The sequence below is a fragment of the Rhincodon typus genome, chromosome 9, assembly GCF_021869965.1.
Source record: "Rhincodon typus isolate 14 chromosome 9, sRhiTyp1.1, whole genome shotgun sequence".
Taxonomy (NCBI): Eukaryota; Metazoa; Chordata; class Chondrichthyes; order Orectolobiformes; family Rhincodontidae; genus Rhincodon; species Rhincodon typus.
This window is the reverse complement of record NC_063340.1, coordinates 59,287,302-59,307,179: the sequence shown is the minus strand read 5'-3', so window position 1 is coordinate 59,307,179 and position 19,878 is coordinate 59,287,302. Positions and strand designations below refer to the sequence as shown.

The 19,878-nt window shown below is 39.2% G+C and overlaps 1 protein-coding gene across 7 annotated transcripts in view; it reads left to right on the top strand.

The window, feature by feature from the left end:
• LOC109912623 (transcriptional-regulating factor 1) overlaps nucleotides 1-19,878 on the top strand; it is a 196,189-nt gene that overhangs the window by 75,206 nt on the left and 101,105 nt on the right. For 5 of the 7 annotated variants that reach the window (XM_048600965.1, XM_048600960.1, XM_048600962.1 and 2 more), the window contains exon 2: nucleotides 4,064-4,115. The gene's annotated coding sequence lies outside the window, so the exon portion shown is untranslated. Of the gene's footprint in view, nucleotides 1-3,882; nucleotides 3,975-4,063; nucleotides 4,116-19,878 lie in introns of all 7 variants that reach the window. The other 2 variants (XM_048600963.1, XM_048600964.1) reach the window with 1 other exon arrangement.

Here is a 19,878-nt window from a genome sequence, read left to right as displayed (position 1 = left end):
GACCCTTCTTCAGAAATCATTTCTGAAGAAGGGTCCAGACCCGAAACGTCAGCTTTCCTGCTCCTCTGATGCTGCTTGGCCTGCTGTGTTCATCCAGCTCTACACCTTGTTATCTCAGATACTCCAGCATCTGCAGTTCCTACAATCTCCATATAAAGGCAAAACTACTTTTGACGCAGAATATGCAATGTGAGTCTATGACAATGCATTTATCAGTAATTTCTTGCCCTCTCTCAAAATGAAATCAATTGTTCAACAAATTGATTTGACTTTTTGCAGTTCCTCATTTGCATTTATGTTCTTTGCAAGAACAGCCAGAATTGATATTGCAAATTGCATTTACTGAGCTGTTATAGGCTTGAATCAAGGCTGGTGGTATTGTACTGGTCCTCACATTTTCACCATATGTTGGCATGATTGGAAAGAGTTCAGTTTTACAGCAGATGATAACTGCATTCTTCAATGAATAAGGTCTTCATCTACATTTTAGAGTCTTGAGTCCGGTATGACTATTTTGCTGAACTTGAGCTTGGATTTGAAATTTCAGCTCTCTTTCTCTCTCCACAGATGGTGCCAGACCTGCTGAGTTTCTCCGGAATTTTCTGTATTTCTTGCTGATTGCAATTCATTGCTGACAATAATTCTATTTATGGGGAATTGAATTTGTGTACCAAACGTTCTGCTTCCAGGATATCAAAATATGCTGTTCAAGTAGCATGCATTGATGTTCAAGTATTTAGAGATTGCTGACCATTTATAGCCCATCAGAATCACATCCACTGTAGTTCCTCATGCCTGATCACCTACTGTAAATTCAGCAGATATCAGTCAGAAGCAGGGCACTGAATTGTTGCCTCATGCCCTTGACTTTTCTTGGCTAAGGTCACTGAGATCGATTACAAAAGCCTTAATGCTGCTCTAGATGTGTTTGCAAAAGTATTAGAAGCAAAGTTTAAAACTGCTCAAGAAGCAGCTTAGTATGCCAGAAGATTCACTTACTTTTATCCAGTAGAAGGAGATTTACCCACCTTTGTAAAATAACAGAACACAGTGTAAAGTGAGCTGATGCCTCAAGTCACTTTACTTAAAAACTTCTTAGCTGACTGTGAATTACTTTTGCAGAGACTTAGGGGTATGAATGGTGGTATATCGATTCAAATTATTTCCTTTGATTACTGTCACAATCTTCTTAACCTGTTCTCGAGTATTTCTCTGTCGACCTGACTCCCGACATCAAGTTGCCCTCGTAGTAGGGGCTTGGGTATCCCAAGGCCCTGTGCAGAACTGTTACCGAACCAGTAGTTTGACACCCAACCATGGTAGAATTTTTGTTAAAGTATTAAGTTTGAAGGGCCTTTTCAAGGACATAGAGAAAGATATTGATATTTATGGAGGGTATTCTAGAATTTGGAGCCAGGGTAGTTCAGAATGTGACCATTAATGATAGTCCGGTGAAAATTGGAGAACATGAAATGTTCAATCTTTATGTGAAAAGATCATTGGATGGTGAGCTTTGATTTTACCCTGCCCTCTCCCTTCTGTGTTCAAAATTCAGTGCCACTTACTGTCCAAGCTCGTTGAAGAGGAATCTTCTCTAGTTGAAGATAATTTAAGACTGTTCTTAAAACAGTAACATAATTGAGGAAAGCCATTCGCTTCAGAAGAAAAAAAAATGAGGGAAGAAAATTGGATTATGCAAGAGATAATTTTATAGCATCAAGACAAAGTGGACGTGTAATAGAAAGATTTTCAAAGTGCTGGAAGTACTGCCTTAACAGCGATATATTGATTTTAAACATATACTCTGTTTTTGTTGTCTCTGTTTGGTCAGGCTGATGTCTCTTGAAGTTTCTTTCTCGCTGCTTTGTTTTCCTGCCCTAATTAGACCCACTAAAGTGAACTGGCAATGCATTTCACTATTGTTCTAGAAAGTAGCTTGGTAAGTTTCAGCTTTCAGTGCAGTTTCGAGCCTGGCCCAAGCTGTTGAGATGAAACTTCTTTGTTTGTGTTAATGGTGCACTGTAAAAGTGAGTCTGCCAAGTCCTTCTTGAGCATTAGCCAAGAATTGCAAAACCGATCCAAATTTTTCACTAAATTGCCAATTGTACTCCAAAGGCCCACTGTTCAGCCGTTGCCAAAGTGTCCCATTCTCCACCTGCCTTACAGAAGTTTATAAAATAATGAGGGGTATATCTGTTCAGCGTTAATGGTAACACAGTGTGGAGCTGGAGGAGCGCAGCAGGCCAGGCAGCATCAGAGAAGCAGGAAAGTTGACGTTTCAGGTTGGGACTCGTGGGTCAACTTTCATCAACTTTCCTACTCCTCTGATGTTGCCTGACCTGCTGTGTTCCTCCAGCTCCATACTGTGTTGTCTTTGATTCCAGCATCTGCAGTTCTTGCTATCTCCGGTTTGCTTTTTGGTGCTTGGTTTATCAAAGTACTCTGAGGTCGTATTACGCTCAGGACTTCAATCCAGTTATTTAGGTTTCATGTGTGTTCTGTATCCTTGCCCTGAGTGAAAATATTTCTGAATTGCAAACTGCACAGTTTTTGATGCAGTATTGTTTCACTAATCTATATTGTTTCATTCAAATATTTCTTGCAAGTAATCAATACTACATAACCCACTAGTAAAACAAAATTAGTATTATTTTGGGAGAGCAATAACTTCACAATTTGATTATATTAGAATGTCAGCTTGCCTTGATTGTTAACACTTGTCTCAGCTAGAAGTTAAGTGTTGATTCCAACATAGCACTGTGGATTTGGTGCATTTTTATTAATATTTATACACACGGTCAATCTTTCATATATAAGAACATTTCTCGTACTAGATGTAAGTTTTAAAAAGGCCTGTCAATCCACTGTAATGTGAGTTTTTTTAAACCAAGCTTTGGTCATAAATGGAATTTAAAAATGGGTAGATGTAAAAAAAACATTTTCCACTGATGAACTTTAGTGATACAAGTCACTTCTAGTTTTCATTTTTAAAATACCCAGAGGTGGGTTTTGTTTTATGTCAGCAAAGCCTGATGACACATTTCTGAAGCTTAATTTAGTTTCACTGCTAAATTGAAAAGTTAGATTATGAAAACTTGGTTCAGTAAATTTGTTTTTAATTTTTCTATGAGTGTACCACATTAATGACATAATAACAAATATCCAGTAAGGTCCTTACCAGACCAACGTCATGACAAAAAGGGACTCGAGGTGATGGTGATGTTTCATGCTGACCTCTAAACTGAACTAAGCATATGTCTTATGAGACAAGCAAAATACTGGAATTCTGAAATAAAACCTGAAGTGTTTAAAACACTCAGCAAGCCTTGTGTTTTACGAGGTTAGATGTCTGCCCAGTACATGGTTTACCATTATGAAATTTTGTTTGGAAATCAGACTTGTGTTAGTGCTAATATCCAGTTCACAGATATTCTGAAGAATACAAGAATTGAGTAATAAATGCAAATATTGATACATTCACAGAAATAAACACAGCAGAGTTATCAGCATTTTAAAGAGTTGAGTTCCATTGTCCCTGTATTAGTTGGTTCTGTCGCCTTGAAAATAAAATGACTTTATGAATGATGATACTCCTATGTATTTTTAAGATTTTTAGCTATTATTTTTCAGTTTTGGAACATTTAAAATGGTGGAATATTATTGCATGTTCAGGCCATTCTTGGCTCATGTTTTTTGCTGCAGTGGCACCTTTTTGTGTTTATTGCATCAGGGGGTGTGCTGTTTGCTGGATTTTAAAGCAACTGGAAAACAACATTCTATGGTGGATTTGGGAATTGGGTGATGCTGGGGAACTGACGTCTGGGATGGGAAAGAAGTGAAAACATTGAGATAAATCTTTTTGGTTTGTAATACCATTCATAGATTGTCTGCTTACTTGAATGATCTGATGGAGTGAGGTGACATATTCCAAGGGAAATTCATTTGTCATGCATTCGGTGAAGATTGCTATGAAGGTGATTTGATTTGAGATTTGTTTTCACACCAAATTTATGATATTTCTGCAATGTGTGTAAAATAATTTTGTTTTTTTTTCGTTCTCTAGACTTGGTGCCTAGTGTATGCAGCCACACCTACCAAACTGAGATTCCTGTAGTGTGAGTAAAAAATTCTGATTTTACGGTAGTGTTGCACAAACTGTGGTGGCTGGTTAATAACTTTTTATTTATGTTGACATCTTTAATGTACTGACTGTCCCAAAATGTTTTATATAAACATTTCAAAATAAAATGTAATGCAGAGTTACATAAGGTCATATTATGTCAGCTGACCAAAAGCTTTATCAAAGCAGCACCTTTTTAAGGAGTGTCTTTAAAATGGAAAGCAAAATGAGAGATGAGGAGGTAGAAAGAGGGAATTGAAGGCTTAGGGCCGCCCTGTGAAAACACTGTAATCACCTGTGGGGCAATTCACATCGAGATGTTCAGGGGTCGGAATTGGATGAATTTGGGTTTTGAGGCTGCAGGAGATTGTGGAGTGAGGGCAAGGTGACGTCACAAAGAAATTTGAAAACAAAGATGAAGTCAAGACATGGTTTCCAATCAGACTATAGTAAGGAATGAGGACCTGATACATGAGGGCTTATTTCAAGTTAGGAAATGGACAGCAGCGTTTTGCTTCATATTCAAAGAGGATAGAATATGGGGCACCAGCCAGGATGATCAACCAGTCTAGAGCTTTGAAAAAAAATCAATGAATGAAGGATTCAGTATCTAATGTGCTGAGGCAGGGCAATGTTACAGAAACGGGGATAGTGGTCTTAGTGATGGCACAAGGATGAGGTTGTCAGCTTATTTTTGAGGTCACTTATGATATCAAAGTTGTGAACAATTTGGTTCACTCCCTTTGAAAAGGTTGGAAGGCAAGTGGTGAGGTTGACACAGAGTCTACAGAGACTTAGAGACAGGTTAAGTGAGTGGGCAAAAAACTTGACAGAATATGATCTAAGAAAATGTGAGGTCATGCCCTTTGGCAGGAGGAATAAAGACATGGAATGGTATTTAAATGGGAAAAGACTGTAGAAAGCTACAGCATAGGGATTTGATGGTCCTCATGCATGATTCACAAAAAGCTTGCGTACAAGTCTCGCCAGTAAATAGGAATAAATATGGAAAACCAACTTTCCTTCCATTGATTCTGTCTACACTTCCCACTGCTTTGGGAAAACCAACATAATCAAAGTCGGGCTGAAGATATAAAAGTTTGAAAATATGTATCAACAGATTTAAGAATGGCTTCTTCCCCACTGTTATCAGACTTATGAACAGACCTCCCATATGTTAGAGTTGATCTTACTCTGCACCTTCTCTATAGCTGTAACACTATATTCTGTATTCTGCTTTATTACCCTGATGTACTTGTGTTACATGATTTGTTTTGTTGGTATGCAAAACAATACTTTTCATACTTTTCATTGTATCTCAGTCCATGTGACAATAAGGGTTAAAATTAGGGAGGTCCTGCAAAAACAGTGTAAGGCAAGAGTCTGACCATACCTGGAATACTGTGAACAGTTTTGGTCCCAGTATCGAAGGAAAGATGTACTGGCATTGGAGGCAATCTGGAGAAGGTTTGCGTGGTTGACAGCAGGTATGGAGGCACTGTCTTAGGAGAGTTTCAGTTGGTTAGGCCTGTGCTTAGTGGAATTTAGAAGAATGAGAGGTGACATTATTGAAACATGGATGATTCGTCAGGGGCTTGATAGGGTAGAAGTTGAGGGGTTGTTTCTTGTTGTGAGAGGGTCTAGGACTAGATGGCATATTCTCCAAGTAAAGGGTCACACATCTCTTCCTCCTGAGATGTGGAGGAATTTTCTTCTTCGAAGGTCATGTATCTAGAGTTCTTCACTACAGACGGCTATTTAGGCTGGGTCATACAGAATATTGAAGACTGAAATAGACCAATTTTTAATCAGTGAGGGAATTAGGGATAATGGGGAAAAGATAAGGAAGTGAAGTTGAGGGTTACAAGATCGGCCATGATCACATTGAATAGTGGAACAGACTTAATGGGTTGAATTGTCTGCTTCTGCTCCTATGGGTTATGGTCCTCTGGTTGAATCTCGGACTGTTTCCAGAATAAAGGAAGGACTTGATGTTTACAGTGGCTTTGAAAATCAGTGGAATTCAGGCTGATGTATGGTGCCAGTGTTAAATGACTTATGAGTGCCAGGCAGTGATCATCTCCAACAAGAGAGAATCTAACCAACCTCCCTTGAAGTTCACAAGCTTCAAAATCTCCCCTCCCCCACCGCATCCTAAAACCAGCCCAGCTCGTCCCAGCCTCCCTAACCTGTTCTTCCTGCCACCTATCCCCCCCTCCCACCTCAAGCCACACCCCCATCTCCTACCTACTAACCTCATCCCGCCCCCTTGACCTGTCCGTCCTCCCTGGACTGACCTATCTCCTCCCTACCTCCCCCCCCTACACTCTCACCTTTACTGGCTCCATCCCTGCCTCTTTGACCTGTCTGTTTCCTCTCCACCTATCTTCTCCTCTATCCATCTTCTATCCGCCTCCCCCCTCTCCCTAATTATTTCAGAACCCCCTTCCCCTCCCCCATTTCTGATGAAGGGTCTCTGCCCAAAACGTCAGCCTTCCTGCTCCTATGATGCTGCTTGGCCTGCTGTGTTCATCCAGCTCTACACCTTGTTATCTCAGATTCTCCAGCATCTGCAGTTCCTACTATCTCTCCCTTGAAGTTCAATGGTTACCTTCGCTGAATTCCCTCAGTGTCAACATTCCTGACAGTTGCTACTACCAGAACTGGACTGGACCAGCCATATAGATACTGTAGCTTCAAGAAAAGGTCAGAAACTAGGAGTTCTGCTGTGAATCACTCACCACCTGACTCTTCAAAGTCTGTCCACTGTCTACAAGGCACAAATAAGAGCTATGACAGAATATCCCCCTCTTAGCTCAATGGTGTATTTCCAGTAACACTCAAGAAGCTTAACATCATCCAGGAGAGTTGTTAAATGGCACAAAGAATAGATAAAGTAAGGATAAATTATTTCTTTTGGTAAATGGAGAAAAAGTTCTTGAATTCAAGATTTACACACAAATTGTGCAAGATTACAGAAACATTTCCATCTTCAATGTTTGGTATGTGGAATACTTGCTTATCTGGATTAATGCCAATTTGATTACAGTATTGAAAAAGATATTGAATTTAACATTGCAATACGGTAGGATAAGGCTAGAAAGCAAAGACTTGAGTCAACCATATTTGTCTGATAATATCCATTTTAGTTATCCATTTGTGGAAATGTTACAGTCCTTACATACATACGGATAGGTAATCATAAATTTGTTCAAACCCTTCAGGTTATAGGGCATTTAGCTAGTTTTAGTGCTTACGTTTAAAGTTCATTTTTTTTATTTTTAGTTGTACTGTTTAAATTCTGAAGAAAAATTTTGCTGAGGACAGTTCTGTTTGATTCTTATCCTGAATCCTAGTTCTTTCCGGCTTCCCGTTGCAACCTGACTCTTTTTCCTCCTGCACGTCTCTGAGATTATTTCTGAGGGATTTATATTTTGGCAGAGTTGATTCTAAGTGCTGACAGTTACAGTGCATGCATTCTGAGAAACTGTTGCTGGCCGAAGACATCTCCTTTCTTGCAGTTAACAAAATGTTTATCCTGTCCTGCATTTCCTGTATTAGTCACAGCCCATAGAACCACCCATGTTGTGTGTTTCTTCTGCCCGAACATGAGGCACCAAATGAGTGAACTATCATTTCAAACTTAGAGGCACTCTATTCTGTCCCGGTGCTATTTAACTAGGTGATAGAAGGCTGATGCAGGTAATCTGAAATTGTTATTGCCCCTAATGTGCAATATCTAAACACCTTTTTACATCAAGTCAACTTAGCTATCTCTTAGCTCAATGTCTCTCCTTGCCATGCCACAATGCATTCATATGGCCACAGTTAATCCTTTGCCCAAGAATTGCCTTGGGCTCTTCACAATAATTGGCCATTAGTTCGTGACTAAAGTAGAATGTATGTGGGAATAGTCATGTGTGATTATAAAGTAAATAACTGCAGCAGACATGCATTCAGACAAAACATAGAACATACAGATGGTGCACAAATTCAGTACAACAAGGGCACAGTCGTGAACTTAAACAAAAAGCCAATGGGAACTAAAATATTGTTTATAAATTATTGCATCACTGATTCTTCTTTTAATTGGACACAGATCAGCCTCAAAAATAATGTGTCCTCCATTTACCTGATATGACATGCTCTCATCTAACTTTCATGAAGTGATGGATTGACTGGAATTAATAAATGAATATATAATAATCCATAAAAGATGATAATTTTCCCAGTTCCAAGATCGTGGCGCAGTAGCAGGTCTGTGTGCGGGTTGTTGCCTGGGGCTTATTCGTTTGCATCTGCTTTCTTTCTTTTCCTTTCAGTTCTGCCCCTTTTCTTCGTTTTTGGTTTCTTTGGCGGGTTAGTTGGCATTGGCATGACAGCGAACATGCGATGTGTGCAGAGTGGCAGCGGCCTCACTAAGGTCAGTAGCAGTGGTGGACATGGCACCTTCCGGTGATTGGAAGTGGCAGCAGCAGGGGCAAGGATGTCCTTGTTCGGAAATGGCAGTGGTGAAAGCAGCAAAGCTCCTCCAGTGACCAGAGGCAGCGGTAGTGGCAGACTCTTCAAGATGGTGGCACTGACAAGGCAACATCTCAGAGGAGGGCTGCTGGAGCATGACTCGTGGCACGGTGGTGGCCTGGCCTGTCAGTGGAGACAAGGACTCCTATTTGCAGTACGCCGGGAGAGGGGACTCCTGGCATCAAGGCGGTAGCAGAGGCAGGGACTCCTCATTGCAATCACAGTAGGCCCAGTGTGGGGTCTCCTGATTTTTGGTGAGGCAGTGGTGCCAGCAGAGCCGGGGACACCTTGTTGAGGGGGTAGTGTGGATACAGCATGAGATTTAGCATCGGTGAGGTGGGCCTAGTAGTGAAGAGATGGCATCTAAAGAGTGGTGACTCCTACCTTGGTAGGTCAGGTGCAGATGGCAGCAAGGCAGTCGGAGGAGGGGTGGTGGCACAGGTGTTGCTGGTGACCCAGCTCAGGACTTGTGGAGGTAGCGGAACAAAGATAGACTCTCTTTCAGTTGTATCTTTTTATTCTTTTTATTCCTAAACTATTCTAAGTGGTGCCAGATTGTGGCGACAGTTGAAGCTTTTCATTGTATTTTACTGCATTACTTGCTGTAAAGTGCAAGTCAAAATAAATTGTTCAAATTCAACTATGCAAAGAATCCCTATAGTGCAAATCTAGGCCATTTGGCCCATAAAGTCTGCACCAGCCCTCTGATGAGCATCGCTTCGCTCAAATCTAATATTAAAAAGACCATGTTGGAAATGGTCAGCAGGTCAAGTCAATGGCGTTTGGGGGGTGGGGGATGATAAAAAGAACTCAAGTCTGATTTGTTGTCACACCAATCTCTGCACAGAATTTAGTTCTTTTCATGCAAGAGAAGTATTTATGAAAAACAAAGAGAACAGAAAACAAAAACCTTACTGATACACCACAGTGAGAACTTTTTGACCTTGGCAACTATGTTTATTTGCAAAAAAAGATATTTGCCTTTTGCTGTTTGCTTCTGACCTTCATCCTGAAGTTTATGAATGCTTTCCAGTCTGCAGCATTTGTTGAATAAATAAGAACATTTCAAATCAAGTGCAAAGTTTTCCTTATTGATGAGTCCTTGCATTACATGGTGACATTTGTCAGTTCCTCGAACTTGCAGATTATCCAATGTAGTATGAATGATGCTCAATAATCTTGAAATAAGACAGCATTGACAGAGGCCATTCAGCCTACTAAAATCTTTCAAAGAGTGATTCAGTTAGTCCTACTCTTCTCTTTTCCCACATTTTTGTTGTCTTTCTTGAACATCTGATACACCTAAAGAATTTATCTAATTACCTATATCTATATCAGACCGGAGTTTTAAGACCCAAACCACTTATTTTTTGTGTAAAAGATTTTTCACAATGACTGGTATGCTTTATTCCTGCCCTGGTTGTTGACCCTTTAGCTATTAAAAATGCTTTCACATTATTTACTCTGTCTAAGCCTTCAATTATTTTAAATGTTTCAACAGATTTCAAAAAAGGTTTGAAGTTTTGGTCTGAAGTTTTAAGTTTATGAACAGTAGCAACAGCCGTGAACTAAACCTGAATTTCATATTTAAATAGTGACATTAGGTTTTTCACGCGAGCAGTGTGGTAAAGGAGGTGGCAATGGTGAAGATGGATTAGCCACAAATAGATAAAGATGTACTTTTTCAAATAGAAAAGTCAATTCATCTGGTATCCACCGATGCTGCATGATCAAATGAACGTTTTTCACGTTTTTTTTAAACTTAGATTTGCAGATTTCCATCTGTAATATTTTGCATTTGTTGAAAACGTATTGCTGGATCAATTTATATTTCAAACTTCGTTTGAAAAGACCATTTTCCTTGATTTGGCATTCAGTTCTCATCATTGTCTGTTTTAATCCCATTTGACCACATTTGATATCCACTGTTAGTTTTACTTCATTCCATAGTACTATGAAATCTCTTCGAGATTAGGAGTGCAATAAGGCAAAGGTAATTCCAAGAGCTTGCCTTTCATTCTCTTCACATGTCCCGAACCACTGCACAAACTGAGCATGAAAAGGTGCAGTTGCATTAACTGCCCGACAGTTGGCCACAACACTGGGAAAATGACCAATTACTGTGTTTAGGTGGTGCTATTTAAGGAATGGATATTGACTAGAATTTTGAGTGAACTCCTTGCTGCCCACCATCCACCATCTGTCTCCAGGACAGAGCTCCACTGTGAAGCAGTGTTCCTTTGTAAAGTTGAATCCATTGTACACAAGCTCCGGACAGGACAGTTTGTGTTATGTATAGTGTTGAAATTCTCTGTTATTAAAACTGAAGTTACATGTTTACAGAGTCGAGGACCAGAGGGCACTCCTGTTAAGACAGATGAGGGGAAATTTCATCTCCCATGGTAATAAACCTGTAAAATTCCTCTCTCTAGAGGGTTGTGCGGGCTTGGTCATTAAGTATGTTCAAGACAGAGATAGATAGATTTCTAACCATTGAAGGAATAGTGGGAAATTGCAAAGAGGCAGAAAATTGGTGTTGGGAATTACCAGATGAGCCATCGTTACAACACAGGCAGAGAGCTGAACCAAATCACCTTTCTACCTCTGTCTTTGGCATACAGTCAGATTAAAATATTCAAAGGCGCTCAAAATTGGGCCCCAATGGTTCCTAACCACATGTCCAAATAACCAATTCCAGACACCGATATGTATTGTAAACAAAAGATTTAGCACAGTAAAATGGAAAAAAAAGAGTAATCTAATTGGGGTTTTAAAGCCACAAGGCGTTGCTTTCAGCCCCATTAACACAAAAGACACAATCACAAATAAGCACAATAAACAACTAGATGAAAGAAAATAACAGAACTGGCCATATTACTTAAGTGGTTTTCATGATGTGTTGTTCCATAGGTATAGATAATGGGCTCTTGGCTGAATTTTATTTTTGAAGATGTCAATCAGAGTCTTCTTTACAATTTACTCAGATAAAGGCAGTAATACTTATAACTTAGTTTTCTATTCTCTGGGCTTCCAAGAGCAGCTCACAGGAGGTTAGGCAGAAAGATTTCAAATCTTTACGTTGTGCTATCAACAGCCAGATTATTTTTGCATGAAGAGCACATCTGAAATCCAATTCAAACTCTGAGCACTCCTTGATGGACTGACCATCTCCTCCACAAGGTCTTAGTTACGATTCAATATTTGCAATCTGCTTGAGCATAAGGGCTTTTCCAAATTTGCTACATATAATTCTCAGGTACTGACCTCCTTAATGGCCAACCTCTGCTATCTGTATAAACATAAAGCTCTTCCCCAGTGATGAAACATCTGCAAAACCTTTTGACCAGGAACTAACCTGCAGTTAACTTCTCTACCTGGCCTCATGAATAAACAAAAGCTTGTTTGGTCTGTTTTTCTTGTAACACAAGCTGTTACCCACACTCCAAAAAGGTCATCGTTAGGTCATTGCTCCAAACCAAAATTGATAAAAGTTCAAAAATAAAATTAATGAAAATTAAGTGAGGGCTGTAACACCATGATCTCATTGAATAGTTGGAGCAGACTTGTTGAACTGAATAGCCTACTTCTGCCCCTACAACTTAGATCATAAAGCTATTTTGTTCTCTCTTATTGTATGTTACAAAATGAAGGCTAGGTGATGACTTGTTATGGAACTGAATCATATAGTGGGATTTGAAATTAGTCAGCATACAGGTGGTTTTGATTCAGGCATGAATTGAATTATGATTTTAGACCATTAACCCTGGTAAAGTGTTGAAATTCCAAGTGCAAGTTCCTGTATTCTAAATTTATTATTGGTCATCTTATTGTTGTCCAGGAACAAGGGTCAGAAGAGGTTAATGAAGAAAGTGCCAAAGATAAAGGCTTTCACTTTGTCGAAGAAGGAACTTTTTTTTTCATTTAAAAAGTGATGATGGAGGTGTGAATATCAAGTGGCTGAATCATGCAAAGAAGTATGATTCCTCATCTGCACTGAGTTTACTGAACTTTTTTTTTTGTTTCGGTTGACTTCAGGTTTCTTTGTCACTTTGATATTTTGCTTCTCAGCAGTTTGTAGTTTCGTGATCAGAATAAATAGCCTGGCTTGACCTATTCTGAATCCAACACTTTTCCACTTGGCAAACCATTTGCCATAGCTTTGCTCCTAGATGCATGTCTTTAACTGCTTGCCTCCATTTGTTGCTGCCATTTGTACCTAACTTCCAAAAGTTAGGTACAAGATGTCAATTCTTCATTCATGATTAAGTTTATTTGTGTGTGATATGGTGGAGGGCAGTACTTGTTACAGCATTCATCAAAGAACATCCCCTTTATTTTGACACACTAGCTGACCAAGCAGTTGCCAAGGTTATCTCCCTTTTCATCTATTTTAATTTTTGGTATCTTTTTGTTTGAAACTTCTTCATGAAATAACACGTGGGAGACTCGTGACATGGACAGGCACTCCCTTACCCTCTCTGCTGATGACCTTTTTCAAAGGAAGGAAAACAGATCCATCCATAACCTATCCTTCACAAATCAACACTGCCTCTCTTTATTCAGCTTGAAATTGTTTAAATGTTCAGTCACCCAGTCTGCAATAATTGATAGATTCCAGTAGTATTCTCCAAACTGACAGTGATAATTCCAGAGTTACTTAGGTTTTCTTGCCTTCCTTTCCCAAATAATTTGCTTTGAAATGAGTGGATCAATGGAAATACTCTCCATATGTGACATTATGGTTGTCAAATTTTGCGGTGAAAGCATTTACAAGGCTGTAGGAGAAGGGGAGTGAGATTAACTGGTTTCGTCCACTGAAGAGCAGACACAGCCACACAGTGTTGAATTATGTTCTTTTTATCCTGTATAATCCTGTGTTTTATATCACTGTTTGCTGATACAGCTGTTAACTGTACTAAAAACCACTGGTATCAAATGTTTGGAGCAGACAATTCTGTTTAAAAGTTTAGCAAGACTTGAGTATGCTGATTCTCCTTCTCCTCCTTTCAGAGTTGTAGGACAAATGCACGGTTTGTGTTGACATGTCAGCTTTATGTTAAACTTGAATAAAATGCTGGTTTGATCTCAACTGGAGTATTGTGTCCAGTTTGAGGCACTACAGTTTAGAAAGGATGTGAAAGCATTAGCAAGCGTACAGAACAGATTTACCAGAATGATTCCAAGGATGAGAGACCTCTGTTACGTGGTTGAATCGGTGAAGATGGGACTGTTTTTCCTTGGTGAAGAGAAGGTTGAGAGGAGATTTAACAGAGGCATTCAAAATCATGAGTCCATTGTACGCTTGTATGGTCAATCTTTACAATAGCTAAGAGATTCCAATAGCCTGATCATTTGAGGAAACTAGCTAACAAAGTACTTGGAGAGTATTTCCCACAAAACACAGAATTGCAAATGAAAACAGAGAACATACTGTTTAATTCAATGATATGAGCTGCAATGAAAATTGAAAGTTTCATGAGGCAATTGCTTAGTTGTTAAAATCTAACTAAAATTACTCCCCATTTCTGAAGAAGAGTCTAGGCCCGAAACGTCAGCCTTCCTGCTCCTCTGATGCTGCTTGGCCTGCTGTGTTCATCCAGCTCTACACCTTGTTATCTCAGATTCTCCAGCATCTGCAGTTCCTACTATCTCTATCTCTATCTCTAAAATTGTATAAATTTGGTAAATGAATGTAGTTGCTGAGTTGTGCTCTGGATCTCTCTCCAGTCCCACTTTAGGAAAGCAGAAAGACATACCATGGTTAATCTCTGGCAGCAGAAGCTATGGATTCTTCACGTGTCAGGAAATGGAATAGTTTACCAACAATTTGAGTGGAAATGGTTTGTGTATCTGAAGAATGTTACAACATGTTGGAAAAATTTTCATATAAATTTATTTTAAAAATATACCTGGGAAGAAATTGTACCATGTTAAAGAAATAGATCTTCAAAGCTTTTTAATAAAAAAGTATTACTTCAGACTGATGCATTCTGCAGTATTGGTTTAATTGAAGCAACAAGCAGCTTCCATTTTTTGTTATCTGCCCTAGAAGACATGGATCTGTTTAAATAGGTCTGACTTATAATGACTTATAAGGTGAAGGACAAAGTTTTTGTCAGTTTTGGATGTACACTTTGTCATAGCAAAACATAATTGCTCAGAGTTGCTGTCTGTCTTACTGTACAATCGGTTTTGGGTGTAACAAAGGGTCTTATTGTTTTATAGTGTGGCTGGAGGGACGACGCATGCTGATATCTGATGAGTAAAGTATCGGGTAGATGCAGGAAGCAATGTTCCTGATGACCAGGGAGTCCAAAACCAGGATTCACAGTCTAAGGGTATGGGATAGGCCATTTAGGACTTCGATGAGGAGAAATTTCTTCATCCAGCGAGTGGTGCATCTGTGGAATTTTCTGCCGCAGAAAACATTTGAGGCCAAAACTTGAATGTTTTCAAGAAGAGAATGGATATAGTTCTTGTGACTAAAGGGATCAAAGGACGTGGGGAGAAAGCAAGAACAGGGTATTGAGTTGGATGATCAACTATGTCATATTGAATGACAGAGCAGGCTCCAAGAGCTGAATGACCTTTTGTTTCTATAGTCACGTTTTACCATCTCATAACAAAAAGGACTGTTTGAATTTAGTTTCTTTTTTTTAAATAGTGTAATGGTCAAATGAGGAAATTTGAATAAACAAATATAAGGTCAAACAAGGCTTGTCCAGTGTATCTGCTATCCTCATCATCATTTGTTTTAATGATTATGGGGGGGAAAGGAATTAGCCTTGAATTGAAACCCCTTTAAATTTGCATGTAAAAGTTTCATTGAATGAATAATTCTGATGGAATAGAGAATACTGTATTTGGAAACCTGCAATAAATTTTATTCAAATAACTTGGCACTTTGAGGTGGCTTTATAATTTGGCCCAGGTCTGGACAATAAGAAAATTGCTGAATTGTTATGAAAACTTAATATTTAATATTTTTTGAGAGTTTTGAAGGATGTGGAAATGTGAATTTATTCCAAATTCTGTGGACAACTGGATTGCTTCTATTTTGTAAGGTCACTTTGGACATTGGAACTTTTTTAATGTTGCACGATTCCTAGCTTGGCCCATTGTTGCTTTTGTTAACTCTGAGTTTTAATCTGGTGCATCAGTAATCTAATATCATTGTCTCTATTTATTCTAACTTGGTTAATTAGTTTTGAGCCAAAACCATTCTTTTCCTCCTGCCTTTCTGACACTGAACAAGGAGACTGGTAGTGAATATTTTCTTTTTGTTGAAGCAAGTTACACTAACCTTCTTGGGTTTGTGTGGCTTAGCTGCTCGCTGTTTTAAATGTTGGTGAGAAATTAAGCATTTGCTCATTTATGCTGACATACCGCAATTTAACGTCAGTGAATAGCTTATTCTTGTTCCTGCAATCTGGTTACTTTTCTGGGTATCTGTATTGAATTGAGGAATTAATACTGAATTGTGTGTTGGCCTGTAGTTGCTTGGTATCAAAATTACAGCAGAAAAAATATTGAACAGATTGAAGAGGTGCTCAGAAGCAAAACTTGAGAAGGGAATGAAAATAAAGTTGAGGCTTGGAGATGTTGTAAGAGTTCATGGGATCAAACGGCCCTGAAGGAGGCCATTCAGAACATCATACCTGCATCAACCCTTCATTTTAAAACGAGCTGTCCAGTTTAGAACCACTCCCTTGGTCTATCCCAATAGTCCTGAGAACTTTTCCTTTCCGATTACACATCCAGTTCCCATTTCAAAGTTAGTAATTTGTCTCCATCCACCACCTTTTCAGGCAGTGCATTGTCCACCATTATACTTGCTGCACACAGAATAAATTTCTCATTTGTCCTTTTCACATGAAATGAGCTTAATAATTTGAGGAAAATAAATAGCAACTGAAAGAAGTGGCTTTTCTGTTCATTTAGGTCCTTTCACTTATTCAAAAGGATATCTGTATCAAACCAGAGTAGTCAAATTATGTTGTAATGTCATAACATGATTTGGGTGCAGCCACTTTATCAAGACATTCAAATGTTTACCTTAAATGGACTTGCAAGTTCAGGATTTATGTTTTATAACAGTTATTTACCCCTTTTTGCATTGTCATGGGAACCGGTTGTCACTAAGCAACTATCTTCAGTAAAGAGAGAGGCAGTCTGGGATGATTACTGAGAGCAACAATGCTCCATGACCAGCTGATGGGAGGTGTGTATCAGGGTTTGCTGCATTTGGAGCATTTTATTGATTGAACCTTCAACCCTTTGGTTGGGAGACTGGCATTCTACACCGTCTACTTACAGGCCAGCCTTCATAGTAATTAATTTGTGTTTGCTCCCGAGATTACTGTGCCAGTCACAGGAACTGACTTCAATGAAACAAAATTTCACACATGCACAGATGAAAAAGGTGCACAGAGCCAGAACATATGATGATCACAAAAATCGTAAGACTGTGGGAAATCTAATGAATTGATAATTTTTGAACAAAATAAGTTGAGGACAGTACTGTATTATTTTAAGATGTAGCCATTTGTCTATCGGGTGGAGCCTGTGTGGAAAGATGGAGAAAGATTATGCTGATAATTTAGTTTTATTTTTTATTTGTGGTGAAGTGGTAGAGTGGTGTGGTGCTCGCAGTGTAATACCGTGAGATCTCCATGATAACTTAATCCAAGACAACAATACGTGTATATTACATATAATTATATATTTATTTATCTCTAGGATAATTACCACAGTACAGTAGACAAACCTGAATAGTCTGAAGTGTTTTGGGTGTTAACATAGATCGTCTTGGATGCTGAGCTTCTGTGGGTATCATCAATTCACGGGCAAATCCGTAGCATTTTTGCGGCTAGACCATTCTCATCAGGTCGTAAATGTTCATGTGCGGGTTTGGTTGGGGTTTAAAATACTGGGTCACCCATAACTTGACGTCAGACAGCACAGCAACAGTGACAGAATTTGGTGCAACAATAGCTCAGTAGTACTTGTGTCTTTTGCATGGGTGCATTTTCGCAACAACTTCTCAGACCCAAAGGTAACTCCACGTTTCATAGCAAGTTGTTTTGACCAAAATTGTCAGACAGCTCAAACACTTGGCTGAATGCTTACTGATGTCATTGGCATGAGGTAGTATGGAATTGGAGGAAAGAAATGACAAAATATTGAGCCAGTGAGGCACACAAGTGGTGATTGTATCATAATGGGAACAAAAACTGTAGGAGATAGCAAAAAATCAATTTCTAATCGTTAGAATAACTAGCAAGTTGGGCAACATGGTGGCTCAGTGGTTAGCACTGTTAGCTCACAGCGCCGGGAACCTGGGTTCGATTCCATCTATGGGTGACTGTCTGTGTGTAGTTTGGACATTCTCCCCATGTCTGCTTGGGTTTCCACTGGGTGCTCTGGTTTCCTCCCAGAGTCCAAAGATGTGCAGGCTAGGTGAATTGGCCATACTAAATTGTCTTTAGTGTTCAGGGGTGTGTAGGTTGGCTGCGTTTGCTTTTGGAAATTCAGGGATAGGGTTACGGGATGGGTCTGGTTAGGACTTGTTGGGCTGAATGGTCTGTTTCCACACTCTGGGGATTCTATGTATAAATAGTTATGGCAAAAAAATGCCATCTGTAGTTGAAGGGCTTTTAAAAATGAACAATAGGTAATATTACGAATTTTAGTATTTCGTATCACCTGTAAGTTACATGTATTGCTATTTGATATATAGTTTTAATAACTTCACAAAATTAAACTGATGAGCAAAGTGCTGACCTTCACGAAGGATTAGATAATCATCAGAAATGACAGCATTTTCTGGACTATCTGTGGAAAAATAGATATACCCACAGTGTGTAGATTTTCTGTGTGTTCTTGATTGATCTACAAGAACAGTGTTGTTAAAGTTTAAGTCAAATATCAAGGGTGAGAAATTATGCTGGATGTATGTTTAATTTGAAAATAGGAAATGGAAACTGGCCATAAATGGAAACCTCTCAGACTGGAGATAGTGGGTGAGTGGTCATCTCATGGATATGTATTGAAACATGCTATTTGTTGTGCCTGTTAAGTTGGCAGAATGGATCCTCCCTTACAACAGCATTTCTGCATTAAAGAAAAATTTGTTGGCCGTGCAATCAATTGCATTTAATTTAAAATTATGCAAATTAAGCAACGTTTAATTTTCTCTGTAATTTTGAATTGAGTAATTGAAATCACAATGTTGACAGTACCGTTCCGATATGGTATGTTGAAGGATTCAGTACACTTGGAGACAGAATAGAATGTGGATTTGAGCTAATTTCCACACTGAATTGCACATCTCAGCATTTCATTGAGATATGCGAAGTGGATTTGGACACTTCGGGATCAAGAACTGATTGTCGTCGCAAGGTCTTTTTCAGTAGGTGTTAGCCTGCTCTCAGGCCATTGTATTTTGGAATGATTTATGCCCAAGAAACCAAAGGGGATGAGGAGGAAAATGCTACCTCCCTCCTCCTAAGACCAACAGCAGTTACAAAAGCTCAGAAATATGGCAAATTTATATCAAGTGAAAGGTTTATGCAGGGGATGGGAACTAGCTGCTGCATGAAGAATGAAAGGTGTGGAAAGGATTACAAGAGACAGAAGAAGTAGTAAAATGTGAGGTGGCATCAAACTCAAAGTGAGTACAATGAGACCTAAATTAGGATTGCAGTGTACGTGTGTAAAGGAGCAAAGTGGTAAATATGCTGGTGAGCTGCCGGTGAATTAATCACATGGATGTATGACATGGCCAAAGTGGACACCTGGCTTAAAACAAGGTCAGGACTAAATTTTTCTGGATACGAAGTGTTATGGGAAGATTAGCAATGAAAGAAAGTGGGATAGTGGCCCACCAACATCAATGAAGGAGAATATTTCACTGAGAGAGAAATATGTATTGGGTGGATAAAGAATGGAATCTATTTGATTCAAATCATGGAATCGTAGAATCCCTACAGTGTGGAAGCAAGCCATTCGGCCCATGGAGTCCACACCACCCCTCCGAAGAGCATCTAACCCAGACCCACCCTACCCTGTCACCCTGTATTTCCCATGACTAATCCACCAAATCTGTGCATCCCTTGGCACTGTGGGCAATTGGGCATGGCCAATCCACTTAACTTGCACGTCTTTGGATTGTGGAATGAAACTTGAGCAACTGGAGGAAACCAATACAGAAGTGGCGAGTGTGTTTAAAATAGTTT